This window comes from Erinaceus europaeus, chromosome 2 (assembly GCF_950295315.1).
Source record: "Erinaceus europaeus chromosome 2, mEriEur2.1, whole genome shotgun sequence".
Taxonomy (NCBI): Eukaryota; Metazoa; Chordata; class Mammalia; order Eulipotyphla; family Erinaceidae; genus Erinaceus; species Erinaceus europaeus.
Genome location: NC_080163.1, coordinates 156,444,575 through 156,459,341, shown reverse-complemented (window position 1 = coordinate 156,459,341; position 14,767 = coordinate 156,444,575). Strand labels below are relative to the sequence as shown.

Here is a 14,767-nt window from a genome sequence, read left to right as displayed (position 1 = left end):
TCTTTGAGTCTGGGTTAATTCTGTTTGGGACCCTCTGGGCTTCTTGAACCTTTATGTCTTTGATGTTGTCTAGATTAGAGAAGTTCTCAGCTATTATGTCCTGAAGAATGCTTTCTTCCCCTCCTCTTTTTCTTCCTCTGGTAAGCAATGATGCGTATATTATTTCTTTTGAAGTCATCTCATAGGTCTCTGTTGTTGTTTTCAATATCTCTTACTTCTTTTTAAATTGTCCCTAGTTCATCTTCGAACTTGCTAATTCTGACTTCAGCCTCATTTATTCTATTCTCTCTCCCCTCTACTGTTTTCTGGAGTTCATCTATTTTGTAACCCTGTTTTGATACTGTTTTAGCTTGTTCAGCTAGTTGTGTTCTTAGCTCAGCTCTTTCAGCTTTCAGCTATCTAATAACCTTGAAATAATTGGTGTTTTCTTCCAGACTCTCATTTGTTGTTTCTGCATTTCTGATGATAATTCTTTCAAGCTCTTTACTCACTCCTGTGATTATTTCCTTAACCAGTGCTTGGATGTTGACCTGATTATTTTGTGCTTCACCCTTTGGTGGGCTTTTAGCTAGACTTTTTTTTTTTTTAATTTTTTTAATATTTATTTTATTTTTTATTTATTCTCTTTTTGTAGCCCTTGTTGTTTTATTGTTGTAGTTATTATTGTTGTTGTCATTGTTGGATAGGACAGAGAGAAATGGAGAGAGGGAGGGGAAGACAGAGAGGAGGAGAGAAAGATAGACACCTGCAGACCTGCTTCACCGCCTGTGAAGCGACTCCCCTGCAGGTGGGGAGCCGGGGTTCGAACCCAGATCCTTATGCCGGTCCTTGTGCTTTGCACCACCTGCGCTTAGCCTGCTGCACTACAGCCCGACTCCCTTAGCTAGACTCTTATACTGATTCATTTTTCCAGTATTTCTTCTTGTTGGTTTAACCTTTTTATATAGTATGTTATGAGTCCCTCTCTCAGTACTTTTCAAATTGCTGATCACTCTTGCCTGGAGTGACTTGTGTCTAAGAAAGGTACTCAAGGGCTTACAGTTGTAGAAATTAACAGTTGTTTCAATATTATTTTAATTCTTGAGTTGGAGCACAGTGACTTTAAAAGCCTCTTTTGTTCTTTTTCTTTCCTGTAGGCTATGGGAGCCCAAGGGTTTTTAAACTATAAGTAGGCTTCTTAGCTTAATCCCTCACTCCTAACCAAGAGATAAAGCTATAGAAGAAGACTTAAATGAACATTTCTGTACATTTGTCTTTCTATTTTTAATTTTATTCATTTTGTCATCTCTCAGACTTTACCACTCCAGACCCACTTTTTTAATGTTTTTTTTACTTTGTTTTTTAGTTTTAATTTTTATTTTTCCAGAGTATAGCTCAGCTCTGGTTTATGGGGGATTGAACCTGAGGACTTTGGAGGCTCAAGCAGGAAAGTCTCTTTGTATAACCATCATGCTATCTCCCCCACCCACCAGACCCATTTTTTTATTTTCTAGAATTGGTGTATTAATGAGAGAGAAGAGGAAGAAGGGAGATAGAGAAATAGAGAACCCAAGTATCACTTTAGCATATGTAATGCTGGGAATCAAACTCAGGATCTCATACTTGGGAGTCTAACACTATTGACTGTGCCTCTCCCTGATCTCTTTACATGTATCTTTTGCTGCACATGCACACAAGTTCATGTGAAATGTATTTATAGAATAGGCGGCACTGGCCATAGGCATACATATATATTGTCTAAGTTAAATAATAATGCCATGTGTTTTTCTAAATTTATTGTTTTAATTTACATGCCTTTTACATTTCTAGATTAGACTTCATGAGAATGGCAGTTACTCCATATTCAGTCCCATAGTTGGTCTCAAGTACTAATGTTCATAAAACCTTGTTTTCTTTTTAATCTCAAAATTGTTATCAATTATTTACATATAAGTGAGATATTGCATAAATCAATAAGAAATTAAAAAATTGCAGTCAAGTTGTAGTATCCAGATTATCCCAATTGGGTTATTACAGATTGAAACAGTTTTATGTTCTTGAGGTTATAGTGCAGCCAGAGTCATTGCCTTTTCTCCTCTCTCTCTCTTTCTTACTTTTTTATATTTATTTGTTTATTTATTGTCATCATTGGAGCTTCGCTGCTTCAAATCAATTTTTTTTTCCACAGATAGAGAGGCAGAGGTAGAGGGAAAAACGCCTCATCACCAAAGTTTCCTTCAGTCTAGTGGGGGCCAGGCTCAAACCTGAGTCAAGAGCATAACAACATAAACACACTATCCAAGTGAACAATCTTGCCAGCCCTCATTGTCTTTCCTTGATTCTTAAAAATGTATTTCTCTTTTTAATATTTCTTTTAACCCTACACCATTGGGGGAGAAATAATTTTGGAAGGGTGAAGATAATTGTATCTGTAACTTAAAAAAAAACTTTTTAAAGATTTATTTATTTCACAAGATAGATAGACAGACAGATAGACCAGAGCATCACTCTGACATATGTAGTGCCAGAGATTAAACTTGGTACCTTATGTTTGCAAGTTCAGTGCTCTACCACTGTGCCATCTCATGGGATGCAAGAAATCTGAAAGAAGATGGAAAAAAAGAGATTCTGTACTTCTCTTGAGATGATAAGAATGTACCAGAAATGATCATAGTTCCCAGGGCAAGTGGTAGAGATATATACAATTATAAAATATCTGGTCTATATAATTGGAACCCCCAAAACACTGCTTTCTTAGTATGTCTTTGGTCAGAGTCTTTCAAGGAGGGCACTGACATGCTGTCTGGTCTCACTGGAATTGTGGTTTGATAGTGAGTTTTGTGTCTTTATATAGCTATAGAAGGAAAAAAATTATTCCAAGAAAAATGGAATTGAATTTCCATTTAAAACACACACTCAGCAATTTGAATGTGAAATCACATTTTAGAAGATATGTTGAAAAAAGGTGTGTCAACATTTGACTCAGTTTGAAATACTATATAAAAATGAGCAGTGCACAAAAGCTTATCTGTTAAACTTTTAAATAATCAGAAATGCAAAGAAGATAATAGGAAAGCAAAATCAAGGATAGAGTAGTATCTTAGACTGTAAGAATTTCCAGAAGGCAAGGGGTTAGTTGAATTGATTTTATAAAAACCAACTTTTATGGGCAAGCAAGATTGGTTATTTGAATACTGTGCCTGCTTTGTCATGTGTATGATCCAGTTTCCAGCTTGGTCCCCACCAACTGGAGGAAGTTCAGATGCTATGTTGTCTTCCCTCTATCTATGTCTCTTTCTGTCTCTGTCTGAAAAAGTTGATCTAAAGTGTTGAAGCCCCAGCAACAAGAAAACAAAACAACAACAACAAAATACAAGGCAACATATTTTATTATAGCCCATGCAGGTTAGTAACTGGTACCTAATATGATAAAATGATAGGCCTTGATTTTTTTTTTCTCCAGGGGTATCATGGGCTCAGTGCCTGTACCACAAATTCACTGCTCCTAGAGGTTATTTTTCCCCTTTTGTTGCCCTTTGTTATTTATCATTGTTGTTATTATTATTGTTGTTGTTGCCATCATTGTTGTTATTGGATAGGACAGAGAGAAATGGAGAGAGGATGGGAAGACAGAGAGGAGGAAAGAAAGATAGACACCTGCAGACCAGCTTCAGTGCTTGTGAAGCTACCCTCTTGCAGGTGGGGAGCCGGTGGCTGGAATCGGGATCCTTAATGCTGGTCCTTGGCGCTTTGCGCCACATGCACTTAACCTCCTGTGCTACCACCCAGCCCCAGGCCTTGATTTTAAATGTACTCTCATGGCTGATTCTAAGCTAACTTCTGTTGTCACTTTGGTTAGTGATGGCTGACATTTCTTGGTGATGAAAGACGAACTGAGAAATCACTCAAATTTGTCTAGGGCATTTTAAGTACAGTTACAGTAATTTTATGGGGTCAGGAAACTAAAGTACAAAAGGTTGACAAATGGGTGTTAGAGGCAATGGATCACTGGTTTTCAATATTTATCACTGAATGGAAGTATAGAAATAGGATGGTTTTGCTTGTGCTTCTGTTGCTGCTTATGCACAAAGTTAAAGAAGAAGCAGGCAAAAAAAAAAAAAAGAATCAGGCAATTGCAAGGACTGGCTAAAGATTCTTTATAAATATATCTCTATATATTTATTTATTTTCCCTTTTGTTTTTATTGTTGTAGTTACTGTTGCTATTGTTGTTGTCATAGTTGTTGGGTAGGACAGAGAGAAATGGAGAGAGGAGGGGAAGACAGAGAGTAGAAGAGAAATAGAGACACCTACAAACCTGCTTCAACGCTTGTGAAGCAACTCCCCTGCAGGTGGGGAGCCCGGGGCTCGAACCCGGATACTTATGCAGGTTCTTGCGCTTCGTGTCATGTGCGCTTAACCCACTGCGCTACCACCGACTCCCGAAGGAAGTTTTGTCATTTGTTTGTTTATTTATTTATTTATTTGGATAGAGACAGCCAGAAATCAAGAGAGAAGGAGGTGATAGGGAGAGAGACAGACACCTGCAGCCCTGTTTCACCACTTGTGAAGTTTTCCCCCTGCAGGTCGGGGCCAGGAGCTCGAACTCAGGTCCTTGTGCACTGTGACATGTGTGCTCAACCAGGTGCGCCACCAGCCTTAAAGATTTTTTAGAAAGCAAATGTGTGCAGGTGTGAAAGTCTAGTTAGAATGGTACTAAGAGATGAAATATTTATTTTTTGAAAATTGTGCTTCTGAGACAAGTTTTTTTTTTAAGTGGCAGGGACAGGTGTTGGTGCACCTGGTTAAGTGCACACACTGCATTGTGCAGGGACCCAGGTTCAAGCCCCTGGACCCCACATGCAGAGGGAACACTTCACAACTGGTGTTCCTATGTCTCTCTTCCTATCTACCTCTCCCCTTTCATTTTTCTCTCTGTCTCTAATAATAAAAATAAATTTAAGGGAGTCGGGCGGTAGTTTAGCAAGTTAAGTATACGTGGCACGAAGCTTAAGGACCCATATAAGGATCCCGGTTTGAGCCCCTGGTACCCCACCTGCAGGGAAGTTGCTTCACAGGCGGTGAAACAGGTCTACAGATGTCTGTCTTTTTCTCCCTCTCTCTGTCTTCCCCTCCTCTCTCCATTTCTTCTGTCCTATCCAACAATGATGACATCAATAACAACAACAGTAAATAATAAAACAACAAGGGCAACAAAAAGGAAAAAAATATATTAAAATTAAAAAATAAATTTAAAAAAATTTTAAAAGTTGCTTGGGAAGTGGCACAGAGGATAAAGTATTGAATTAATTCTCAAGCATGAGGTCCTGAGTTTGACCCCTGGTATCACATGTGCCAGAATGATGCTCTGGTTCTTCTTTTGCTCTTCTTTTTTGTAAATATTTATTTATTTATACTCTTTTGTTGCCCTTATTGTTTTATTGTTGTAGTTATTATGGTTAGATGGATATGACAGAGAGAAATGGAGAGTGAAGGGGGAGAGAAAGATACACACCTGCCTCACCTCCTGTGAAACAACTCCCCTGCAGATGGGGAGCCAGGGGCTGGAACCTGGATCCTTAAGCTGGTGCTTGCGCTCTGCACCACATGCGCTTAACCCGCTGCGCTACTGCCTGATTCCCTCTTTTGCTCTTCTATCTCATTAACAGATACATAAATCTCCTTTTGAAAAATGGTAGATACAAAGATCAATATGTGTTTCTGAAAATAAAAGATGAATTTCAACTGTAAAAGATGACTAAAACGCAAAATTGTTCTTGTGTGAGAATGAGAAAGTTAAGATTAAAGGTGTGAGGGAAATGGTCCAGGAGACGGTGCAGTGTATAAGGCACTGGACTCTCAAGCATGAGATCCTGAGTTCTGTCCCCGGCAGCACATGTACCATAATGATGTCTGGTTCTTTCTCTCCTCCTTTTTTTTTCTAATAAAAAGGAAACATTGACAAAACCATAGGATAAGAGCAGTACAACTTCACACAATTCCCACCACCAGAACTCTGTATCCCATCCCCTCCCCTGATAGCTTTCCTATTCTTTAACCCTCTGGGAGTATGGACCCAAGATCATTGTGGGATGCAGAAGGTAGAAGGTCTGGCTTCTGTAATTGCTTCCCCACTGAACATGAGCATTGACTGATCAATTCATACTCCCAGCCTGTCTCTCTTTCCCTAGTGGGGAAAGGCTCTGGGGAACTTGAGCTCCAGGACACATTGGTGGGGTTGTCTGTCCAGGGAAGTCTGGTCAGCATCATGCTAGCATCTGGAACCTGGTGGTTGACAAGAGAGGTAACATGCAAAGCCAAACAAATTGTTAACCAATCATGGGCCTAAAGGCTGGAATAGTGCAGATGAAGAGTTGGGGGGGGGGGTGTCCTCCATTTTGTAGATAGCTAGTAGGCATATTTTAGTTAAATTCCAAAGGGCCTGTGGCTATACTAGTTTTTTTTTTTCCTTTTTTTTCTTTTTCTTTTTTTTTTTTTTGCCCCTGAGCCTGAAATCTGATATGCAGGTGGGTTCCAAGTTATTGTCTGGGTAGATGATGTCATGGCTGGGAAAAGGACCAGAAAGCTGGATCAGGGAAGAGAGTAGCTCCCTAATATGGGAAAGGCATATAAATATTATTGAATGCAAACCCCATCGATTTGATGTGAACTGGGGCCCATAATTAGCTTAGGAGTCTGTGTGACCTCTGCATCCCTGTAGATCTGAGCTCACATTCTGTGGTCATGAGTAGGAACATTCCATGCTGCCCCAATATCGACCCATCTTCCTCAGGTGTAGCATAGAGTATGTTGTCCAGCCTCCCTTCGAAGAATGGAACATTCTCTACCATTGTTGATCCAAGTTGAGGGCAAGGTCCTATGGGGGCCCACAAAGGGGTCTATTTTGTTGGTCCTGATAGAAATGACCAGTAACAATGCAGAGAGGGATTTATTTGAGTTCTAGGCCCACCAAGTCTGGGAATCTCAGGACTCCCTGACTAGGGCCCCAGCTGGTGAAATGGCCTGATAGTGACTAAAGAGTCATTGTTAAAGTATGCCAGTATCTTGCCCTTATTCAGCTTTTGCTTTGATAAGGTTAGCTTTGGAGTGAGTGAGAGAACTGTAATAGGAGGTAGGTGAGGAGGGTATCTAAGTCTAAGTGGACGCTATTTCATTATGAACTTGATACTGACTCACTAAATTCTATTGTGTAATTTTGCTTTCAGGTATATATTTTGCCCTAACTTATGGATACATGTGAACATATGCTCTATCTTATGGGACTTGGTCTATATCTAGATTTTGGGACTTTGTTAGACAGTGAACTTCCTGGAATGGAATTAGAGACTACCATGAAAGAAAAAGGTCTCACCCGAGTGATGAGGGTGAAGGGTTGGCATTCCATGCCTGACATCTCTGGACATAGTCTGAAGTGAAGCATGCTGAGGTGGTACTCATTGCATTGATTAGGTTGGGATCGGCAGATGTAATATCATTTGGTATTAATTGAGAGAAGCATGCAGGGAAGTGAGCCCCACCCCAGAGGTTCCAGGATTGGTGGAAATATAGGCTCTATAGAAGAAGTGGGAGGTTCCTGCTGTCTTAGGGTTTAAGAAGACGATAGTTATTGCTATAATCACATTGTTTGGTAATTGGGTTAACTTTGAAAAATCTCTTTGTTAGTGATGCTGTATCATACACACCATCACTATATTTTATGTCCTTTGACATTATTTGTATATAGCTATACCACTGGTTGCTTCTGTTCTCCCTGGACTAAGCTTTTAAGAGAGTCAACATATCAAAGACTCAGCCTATGTATTAAAAAGACTCAATCTGTGCTTTAAAAGTTTGAGATATTCAATCAGTTTTTCCCCTCTCATATTACCTAAATAGTGATTTATATGACTACAAATTAATAGGAGTGTACATAAACACCATTCCCACCACCAGAAGACTGTCCCCCATCCCATCCCACCCCCCGCCATGAAGCTGAACACCCACCCTCACCCTCAACCCAGGGTTTTTACTTTGTTGCCCTACTACATCCTCCTATCTTTCTAATAAATAAAAATATTTTTTTAATGTGTGAGGGAAAACAAGATAATTGCAAAGAGATAACTTAGAAGCATAGGAAGTGAATTTAAATACAATGAAGGTAAAGATTAGAGTTAACTTGTATTAAGAAAGGTTCCAAACATATAATAAATATTACAAATATTCAGAAAATATTAATTTAATTGAATTGGATTGAGGCCTGAAGATAAAATTATAGGGGTGATATTAATACACTATGTAGTGTGAAGTTGAGTACAGGAAAAAGTGATGAGAGGACATCATTGGAAATAATTAGTAAATAAATTTGAAGAGACATGGAAAAGTCTAATAGGAGAACTTCACTGACTAGGTTCTTGGGAACTGAGCTATGATTATTAAGCTGTTAGAATGTTTTAGGAACTTTTTGTTTTTCTGGAACTTGATCTTTGTGAATGCATAATTGCATATGTCCAGGGCAATTCTTCATTCAGATAGAAAGACTAAAGAAGACACTACACCAACCTAGCATTTACCATTGCTGTGCTGTTGCCTAGGTGGTGCTGGGCCTTGAACCTGGGTCACACACATGGCAAGGCAAAAGTTCTACCCAGTTATATATCTCTCTGGCCCTGTTTTAGGAACTTTGAATGCATTTCTAAACTCTGCAACTCAGGAGATAAAAGTGGTGCTAATCAACCTGGGTCTCAGTTTTTAAAAAATATTTCAATTCCAGAAAACTTTGCATTTCAGTCAACTTTAGTTCTTGATATTAAGTAAAATTTATTATACTTCAGAATATATATTTACCTTTAATTGGGTTATGTTTGTGATTGATATTTAAGAAATTTTTGAATGAAATTATTTGACCTGACTCAAATAGCAAGTAGGAAATTAGGAATCTCTATTCAATCTCAATTCCCAACTTGATTATCTTCAATCAGCTTCTACTAAAACTAGAGATGAGATAGTTTTTTTAAAGATCTCCCTTTCTGTTTGTTTGTTTGCTTGCTTGCTTGCTTGCTTTTTACCAGAATGTGCTTTGGCTTCTTCCTCTTTTCTGTCTCATGTCAAGCTCTCATATGTAATCAGTTTTTAAAAAAATGGGAATAGAAGCATTAAGATGAATATTATTTAGGTTTTTAATTCTTTTAAATCAAGGAATCTTTTCTGTTTCTAAAATCATATTTGAAAGTTCAGTCTATAAAATAAACAGATGAATAATTCAGAGCAAACTCCTTCACTTAGGAAGAATCTTTAGCCCTTTTTCAATAGTTTAAGATTACTCAGCATTCCAGGAGCACAGATTGAGAATTGGGTATTTAAGCAGTGCTTTATGTGGATGATTTTAGAATAGTTCTGTGAAATCAGTAATGTTGTAATACCTATTTCACAAATGAAGAAACTGGCCTTCAAAGTGATTTTCTTAAGATTACACAGCTAATGATTGATGAAGGCTTTCCACCTTCACAAGATTCTAATTTTGTTAGAGTACGTACTTCTTTTTTTTTGTGTGTGTGTGTGTGTATGTGTAATTTCTTTCTTTTTTAAAATTTATTTATTTTCACTTTTGTTGCCCTTGTTTTTTATTGTTGTAGTTATTGTTATTACTGATGTCATCGTTGTTAGGACAAAGAGAAATGGAGAGAGGAGGGGAAGACAGAGAAGGGGAGAGAAAGATAGACACACCTGCAGACCTGCTTCACCACTTGTGAAGCGACTTCCCTGCAGGTGGGGAGCCAGGGGCTCTAACCTGGATCCTTAAGCTGGTCCTTTCCCTCCGTGCACTTAACCCGCTGCGTTACTGCCCGACTTCCGGAGTTCGTACTTCTACTTCTACTTACTGCCTATAAAAGAGTGTCACATGAGATCCAAAGAGAAAGAAATAAGCTAGAGCACCACTCTAGTGCATGCAACACCAGGGATCAAACTGGAGCCTCAAACATACTAATCCAGTGCTTTACCATTTGAGTAAATGGGTCTCCTTTGCAGGATTCAGTGAAAGTAGAATTCGTTGACTGAGGAACGAAAATAAGGAATTAAACTTTAAATTGGATTACTGAGGCATTCTTGTGTATAGGTTAAAATATACATAAGATTTATAATCTAGCAAGTAGACCAGCCAAAAATAATGATACAGTATGTAAGCTATGGAACACAATAAATGAGTACTTACCAGTTTGAGAAGTGTGTGTGTATGTATTTTTGTATATATGCTTCATAGAAGTGAACAAAACTTGAATGTGCACACACACATACACATATAGTACTGATAGAAAGTAAAGAATGTTTGATGAATTTAGGCGTCACTTCATTATGACTGAAGCATGGATTGCTTCTGGTGCATTAGAAACAAATAGTAGTAGAGGGACACTGGTTTCTTTTGCAAGGGAATAAAATGAGGAAATATATTTTGGGAGGGCTTAGGCTTATGATAATTATGATTAAAGTGAATATTTTAAAAAATATTTATTTTAGGGGCCGGGTGGTGGCGCACCTGTGTAAGTGCACATGTTACAGTGCACAAGGATCCAGGTTCGAGCCCCTGGTCCCCACCTGCAGGGGGAAAGTTTCACGAATGTTAAAACAGGGCTGCAGGTGTCTCTCTGTCTCTCAATCTCCCCCTTCCTGCTTGATTTCTGGCTGTCTCTATCCAATAAATAAAGGGAATAAAAAATATTTATTTTAGTGAGAAAGATTCAGAGAGAAAGAAACTGATCAAGACCAGAGTACTGACCAGCTCTGGCTTATGGTGGTACTGGTGATTGAACCTGAGAACTCAGAGCCTCAAGCCTGACAGTCTTTTGGCATAATTACTGTGCTATCTCCCTAGCCCAAAGTAGATATAGTTGGAAACAATCAGTGACAATACACTTAGATTTTACTGATTTTTTTTTTTTTCAGCAAGTCAATATAGTCTTGATGTATGTAGCTACTTTTAAAGGTCAGTGAGAGGAAAATATGTATTTATCGAATACTATGTTTTATAATTTTGAGTATGTGCTTTTAAACTCTACAATCCTGAAATACAGACAGGTGAAGAAACAGACTGAAAAATTGTAAGAATTGTTCAGTTACACACCTTAGAAGGAGGCCCTTGGAATCTGAACTCACTACTGAGTTTCTCCAACTATGCCATAAGTGACTCATATTTGCCAGATATTTTTTAGTTGCCTGAATATCTAATTTATTTTCTAATTTAACAGTTGACTACCAATAAAGAATTTAGTTAGACTAATACAAACCTTATCAGAGATACATGATACATGTATAACTGAAAATTATTTTGGGCCGGGTGGTGGTACACTTAGTTGAACACACATGCAACTATGCTCAAGGACTCAAGTTTATGCCTCCAGCGTCCCCACCTTTGGGGGAAGCTTCATGAGTGATGCTGTCTCTTTCCTTCCCTAACTACCCCTTTTATCTCAGTTTCTGTCTCTAATGAATAAAGAACTACCAATATTAAAGAAAAAAGTCTGTCTAAATATTATTTAGAAGGATGTCGTGAATGACTAGTACAAATTGCTGATTTTGTTTTCCTGTTAAATTCTAATTTTTTAAAGCTATATATATTTTTAATATTTATTTATTGCTTTTTGTTGCCCTTGTTTTATTGTTGTAGTTAATCTTGATTTCATTGTTGTTGGTAGGACAGAGAGGAGAGAGGAGGGGAAGAGAGAAAGGGGGAGAGAAAGATAGACACCTGCAGACCTGCTTCACCGCCTGTGAAGCCAACCCCCTGAAGATGGGGAGCCGGGGCTCGAACCGGGATGCTTGCACCAGTCCTTGCGCTTTGCACCACATGCGCTTAACCCGCTGCACTGCCGCCCGACTCCCAAGTTCTAATTTTCATTAGCATTCATGTTTTGCTTATTTATTTATTGGAGAGACAGAGAAGTTGAGGGAGATAGAATGGAAAAGAGAAAGAGAGACATCTGCAGCATTACTTTGCCACTTGTGAATCTTTTCCTTCTGCAGGTGAGGATCAGGTACTTGAACCTGGGACCTTGCACAGAGTAATATGTGCACTCTACAGGTTGCTTGTGACATGACCTCTAGCATGGTTTGAAGATGTTAAAGTTAAATTATCCTGAAAAAAGAAAAGAGATGGACAGTGATATTCCTACAGTCAACATAGTGACTGCTTTGCCTTTAGCACAATAGTATTTTATGGAATATATAACTCATATCCCTTAAAAAGAAAAAATAATTTTAATAAAAAAGTAGGTTTTAACATTTTTTAAATAAAAATTACTGTTTTATAACAATATATGTCTGAGAGGATCCTTTACAGCACCTACTTAGAATTGCAAGACTCTGATCAGCTATATTAAGTATATACTTTTTATTATAAAGAAGTGAGGTAGAATTCATGTAAAAGTACATTAAGGTGCAAAGAAAGCTTGTGAGGACAGACCTGCAAGGGCCACAGTGAGAGAGAAAAGGCCTGCCCATGTCTTTCCTTCTCTTAAATTGCCTATCTTCGTCACACCTGGGACTAGCTTCCAGTTGACTTGCTGATATCACCTGGCTTTCCTATTAAGTTACGGTTCCCCAGGTGTGGTTACCTTTCTAAAACTTCACCCATAGAGAAAAGGTGCTTCTTTTGTGCCCTGGAAAAATTTATCCAACTGCTTCCCGATGCTTCCTTTAAGTTCTTCCCCGCTGGTATGGGGAAATGTGATAACACAAAACAAAGTGACCAAGTCCTGACTGCTTGAGACTTCAGGTCCCGCGTCCCTCAGAACTATTCCTAACAGTTTCACCTGAGACTTTTAATAGTTGAAAAAAACTTATATGTTATATAGCATTCCCTCTGTCCTACTCCAAAAGAAAGTGCTCTTTGTATATTCCTTGAAGAAGCTCCAAGAATTTATTTACTGCTCATTGTCTGATAGGTACTAGAAATATGTTAAACATTTCAGAATTCAGTATTGCACATGTGCAAGGTCCTGGAGTAATTCCCAAACACAACAATAACAACTTTTCCCCCTGAACTTACATATACAGAGAACCTGTGATTTAGAGGAAGCAAATATGTAACATATATAATACTAGCTAATAATACAATGTAAAAAACATAGAGTAGGGAAGGAGAATTTGAAGTTCTGGAAAGAAATTTGTGGTCAGGGAATGCCTCGGTGAGAAAATTAAAAATGTATGTTTGTTTGTTTTTTGATACCAGAGATTTAACCCAGGGCCCCATAAATAAGGAAGCATGCACTCTACCACTGAGCTACACGTCCTGCCTGAGAAATTTACTTTTGACAAAAGAACTAAATGAGGAATGATGTACTCAGCAAGTGCAAAGGTCTTAAGGAAAAAGCATGCCTAGCTCTTGTATGTATGAGTATGGTAAGATATATATAACATAGTACTTGCCATTTTAACCATTATATATAAAATTTATATTTCTGTTCACAGTGTTTCACAACTGTCACCACTATCTTATTTCTAGATTTTTTTCATCATGCCAAACAAACTCTGAACTCATTAAGCAGTAGCTTCCTGCTTTCATTTTTCCCCTAGTATACTCTAAAATTTCTGACTCTTGTAAGTTTTCCCATTGTAGATATTTGATGAGGATTCATGCAGTATATTCCAGATTGTATTTATTATTTTAGCATAATTGTTTTCAAAGTCATCCATGTTGTACCATGTATCCGAACTTCATTTCTTTTTTATTTCTGAGTAATATTTCACTCATATATATGAGTTTATTTAGTCACCTGTTATTTGATATTTGTATTATTTTCGATGTTTGAATATTGTGAACACTCACTTGAAATTATCTGAGTTCCTGTTTTTAATTTGTTTGGTTATATAATGTATGCATAACAGAAGAATAGGTGGGTTATACATTATTTTATTTTATTATTATTTCAGAGGTAGGGCCTTCCTTGTACATGCCTGATTTTACTCTCTCAGGCAGTTTTTTCATTCAGATACACAGAGAGGAGGTGACTTCACTGTACCAGAGCTTCACCAGGTGCCACTGCACCTACCTAGCCTGTGGTGTGGAAAATTGAACCTGGGCTCTGTGCATAGCAAGCCACTCACCCTACCCATTGAGCTGTCTGTTCAGACCCTATAATATATTTAAGTTTTTGAGAAACTACCACACTGTTTACTAGTCACTGAACCTTTTTATATCACCCCCTCAACCCCCCCCCCCCGCAATATCTGTGGATTCCACTTTATCTCCTCTCTAACATTCCCAACACTTATTTTCTCCTTTTTCTTTATAGTATTCTCAACAGGTATGAAGTGAGCTCTTAACTTTGATTTTGATGTGTATCCTACTCAGTGACTAATAGAGTCTCCTCATGTTTTTATTGGCTAATTGTACACTTCCTTTAGAGAACAGTCTGTTGAAGCTTTTTGCCTACTTTTTAATTGTGTTGTTTTTATAGTGTTAGTTGTGGGAGTTCTTTATAAAAATTAGATATTGGGTTGGGAGATAGCATACTCAGTAGAATACACACATTACCATACTTGAGGACCCAGGTTCCAGCACCAGAAACACATGGGGGCACCAAAGGAAACTCCACAAATGGCCAGTGGTAGTGTGCTCTGGAATCTGTCCTCTTCTCTCTGTCCTTCCTCCTTCATTCTTTTTTTATTATTACTATTCTTTTTTGTTGCCCTTGTTTTATTGTTGTAGTTACTATTACTGATGCCATTGTTGTGGGATAAGACAGAGAGAAATGGAGAGAGGAGGGGAAGACAGAGAAGGGGAGAGAAAGATAGAC

The 14,767-nt window shown here is 38.1% G+C and overlaps 1 protein-coding gene across 15 annotated transcripts in view; it reads left to right on the top strand.

The window, feature by feature from the left end:
• CHD9 (chromodomain helicase DNA binding protein 9) overlaps window positions 1-14,767 on the top strand; it is a 224,742-nt gene that overhangs the window by 55,123 nt on the left and 154,852 nt on the right. For 9 of the 15 annotated variants that reach the window (XM_060185542.1, XM_060185538.1, XM_060185548.1 and 6 more), the window contains one exon: window positions 13,201-13,355. The exons of 5 other annotated variants lie outside the window; for them this stretch is intronic. The gene's annotated coding sequence lies outside the window, so the exon portion shown is untranslated. Of the gene's footprint in view, window positions 1-13,200; window positions 13,371-14,767 lie in introns of all 15 variants that reach the window. One more of the 15 variants, XM_060185541.1, reaches the window with a different exon arrangement.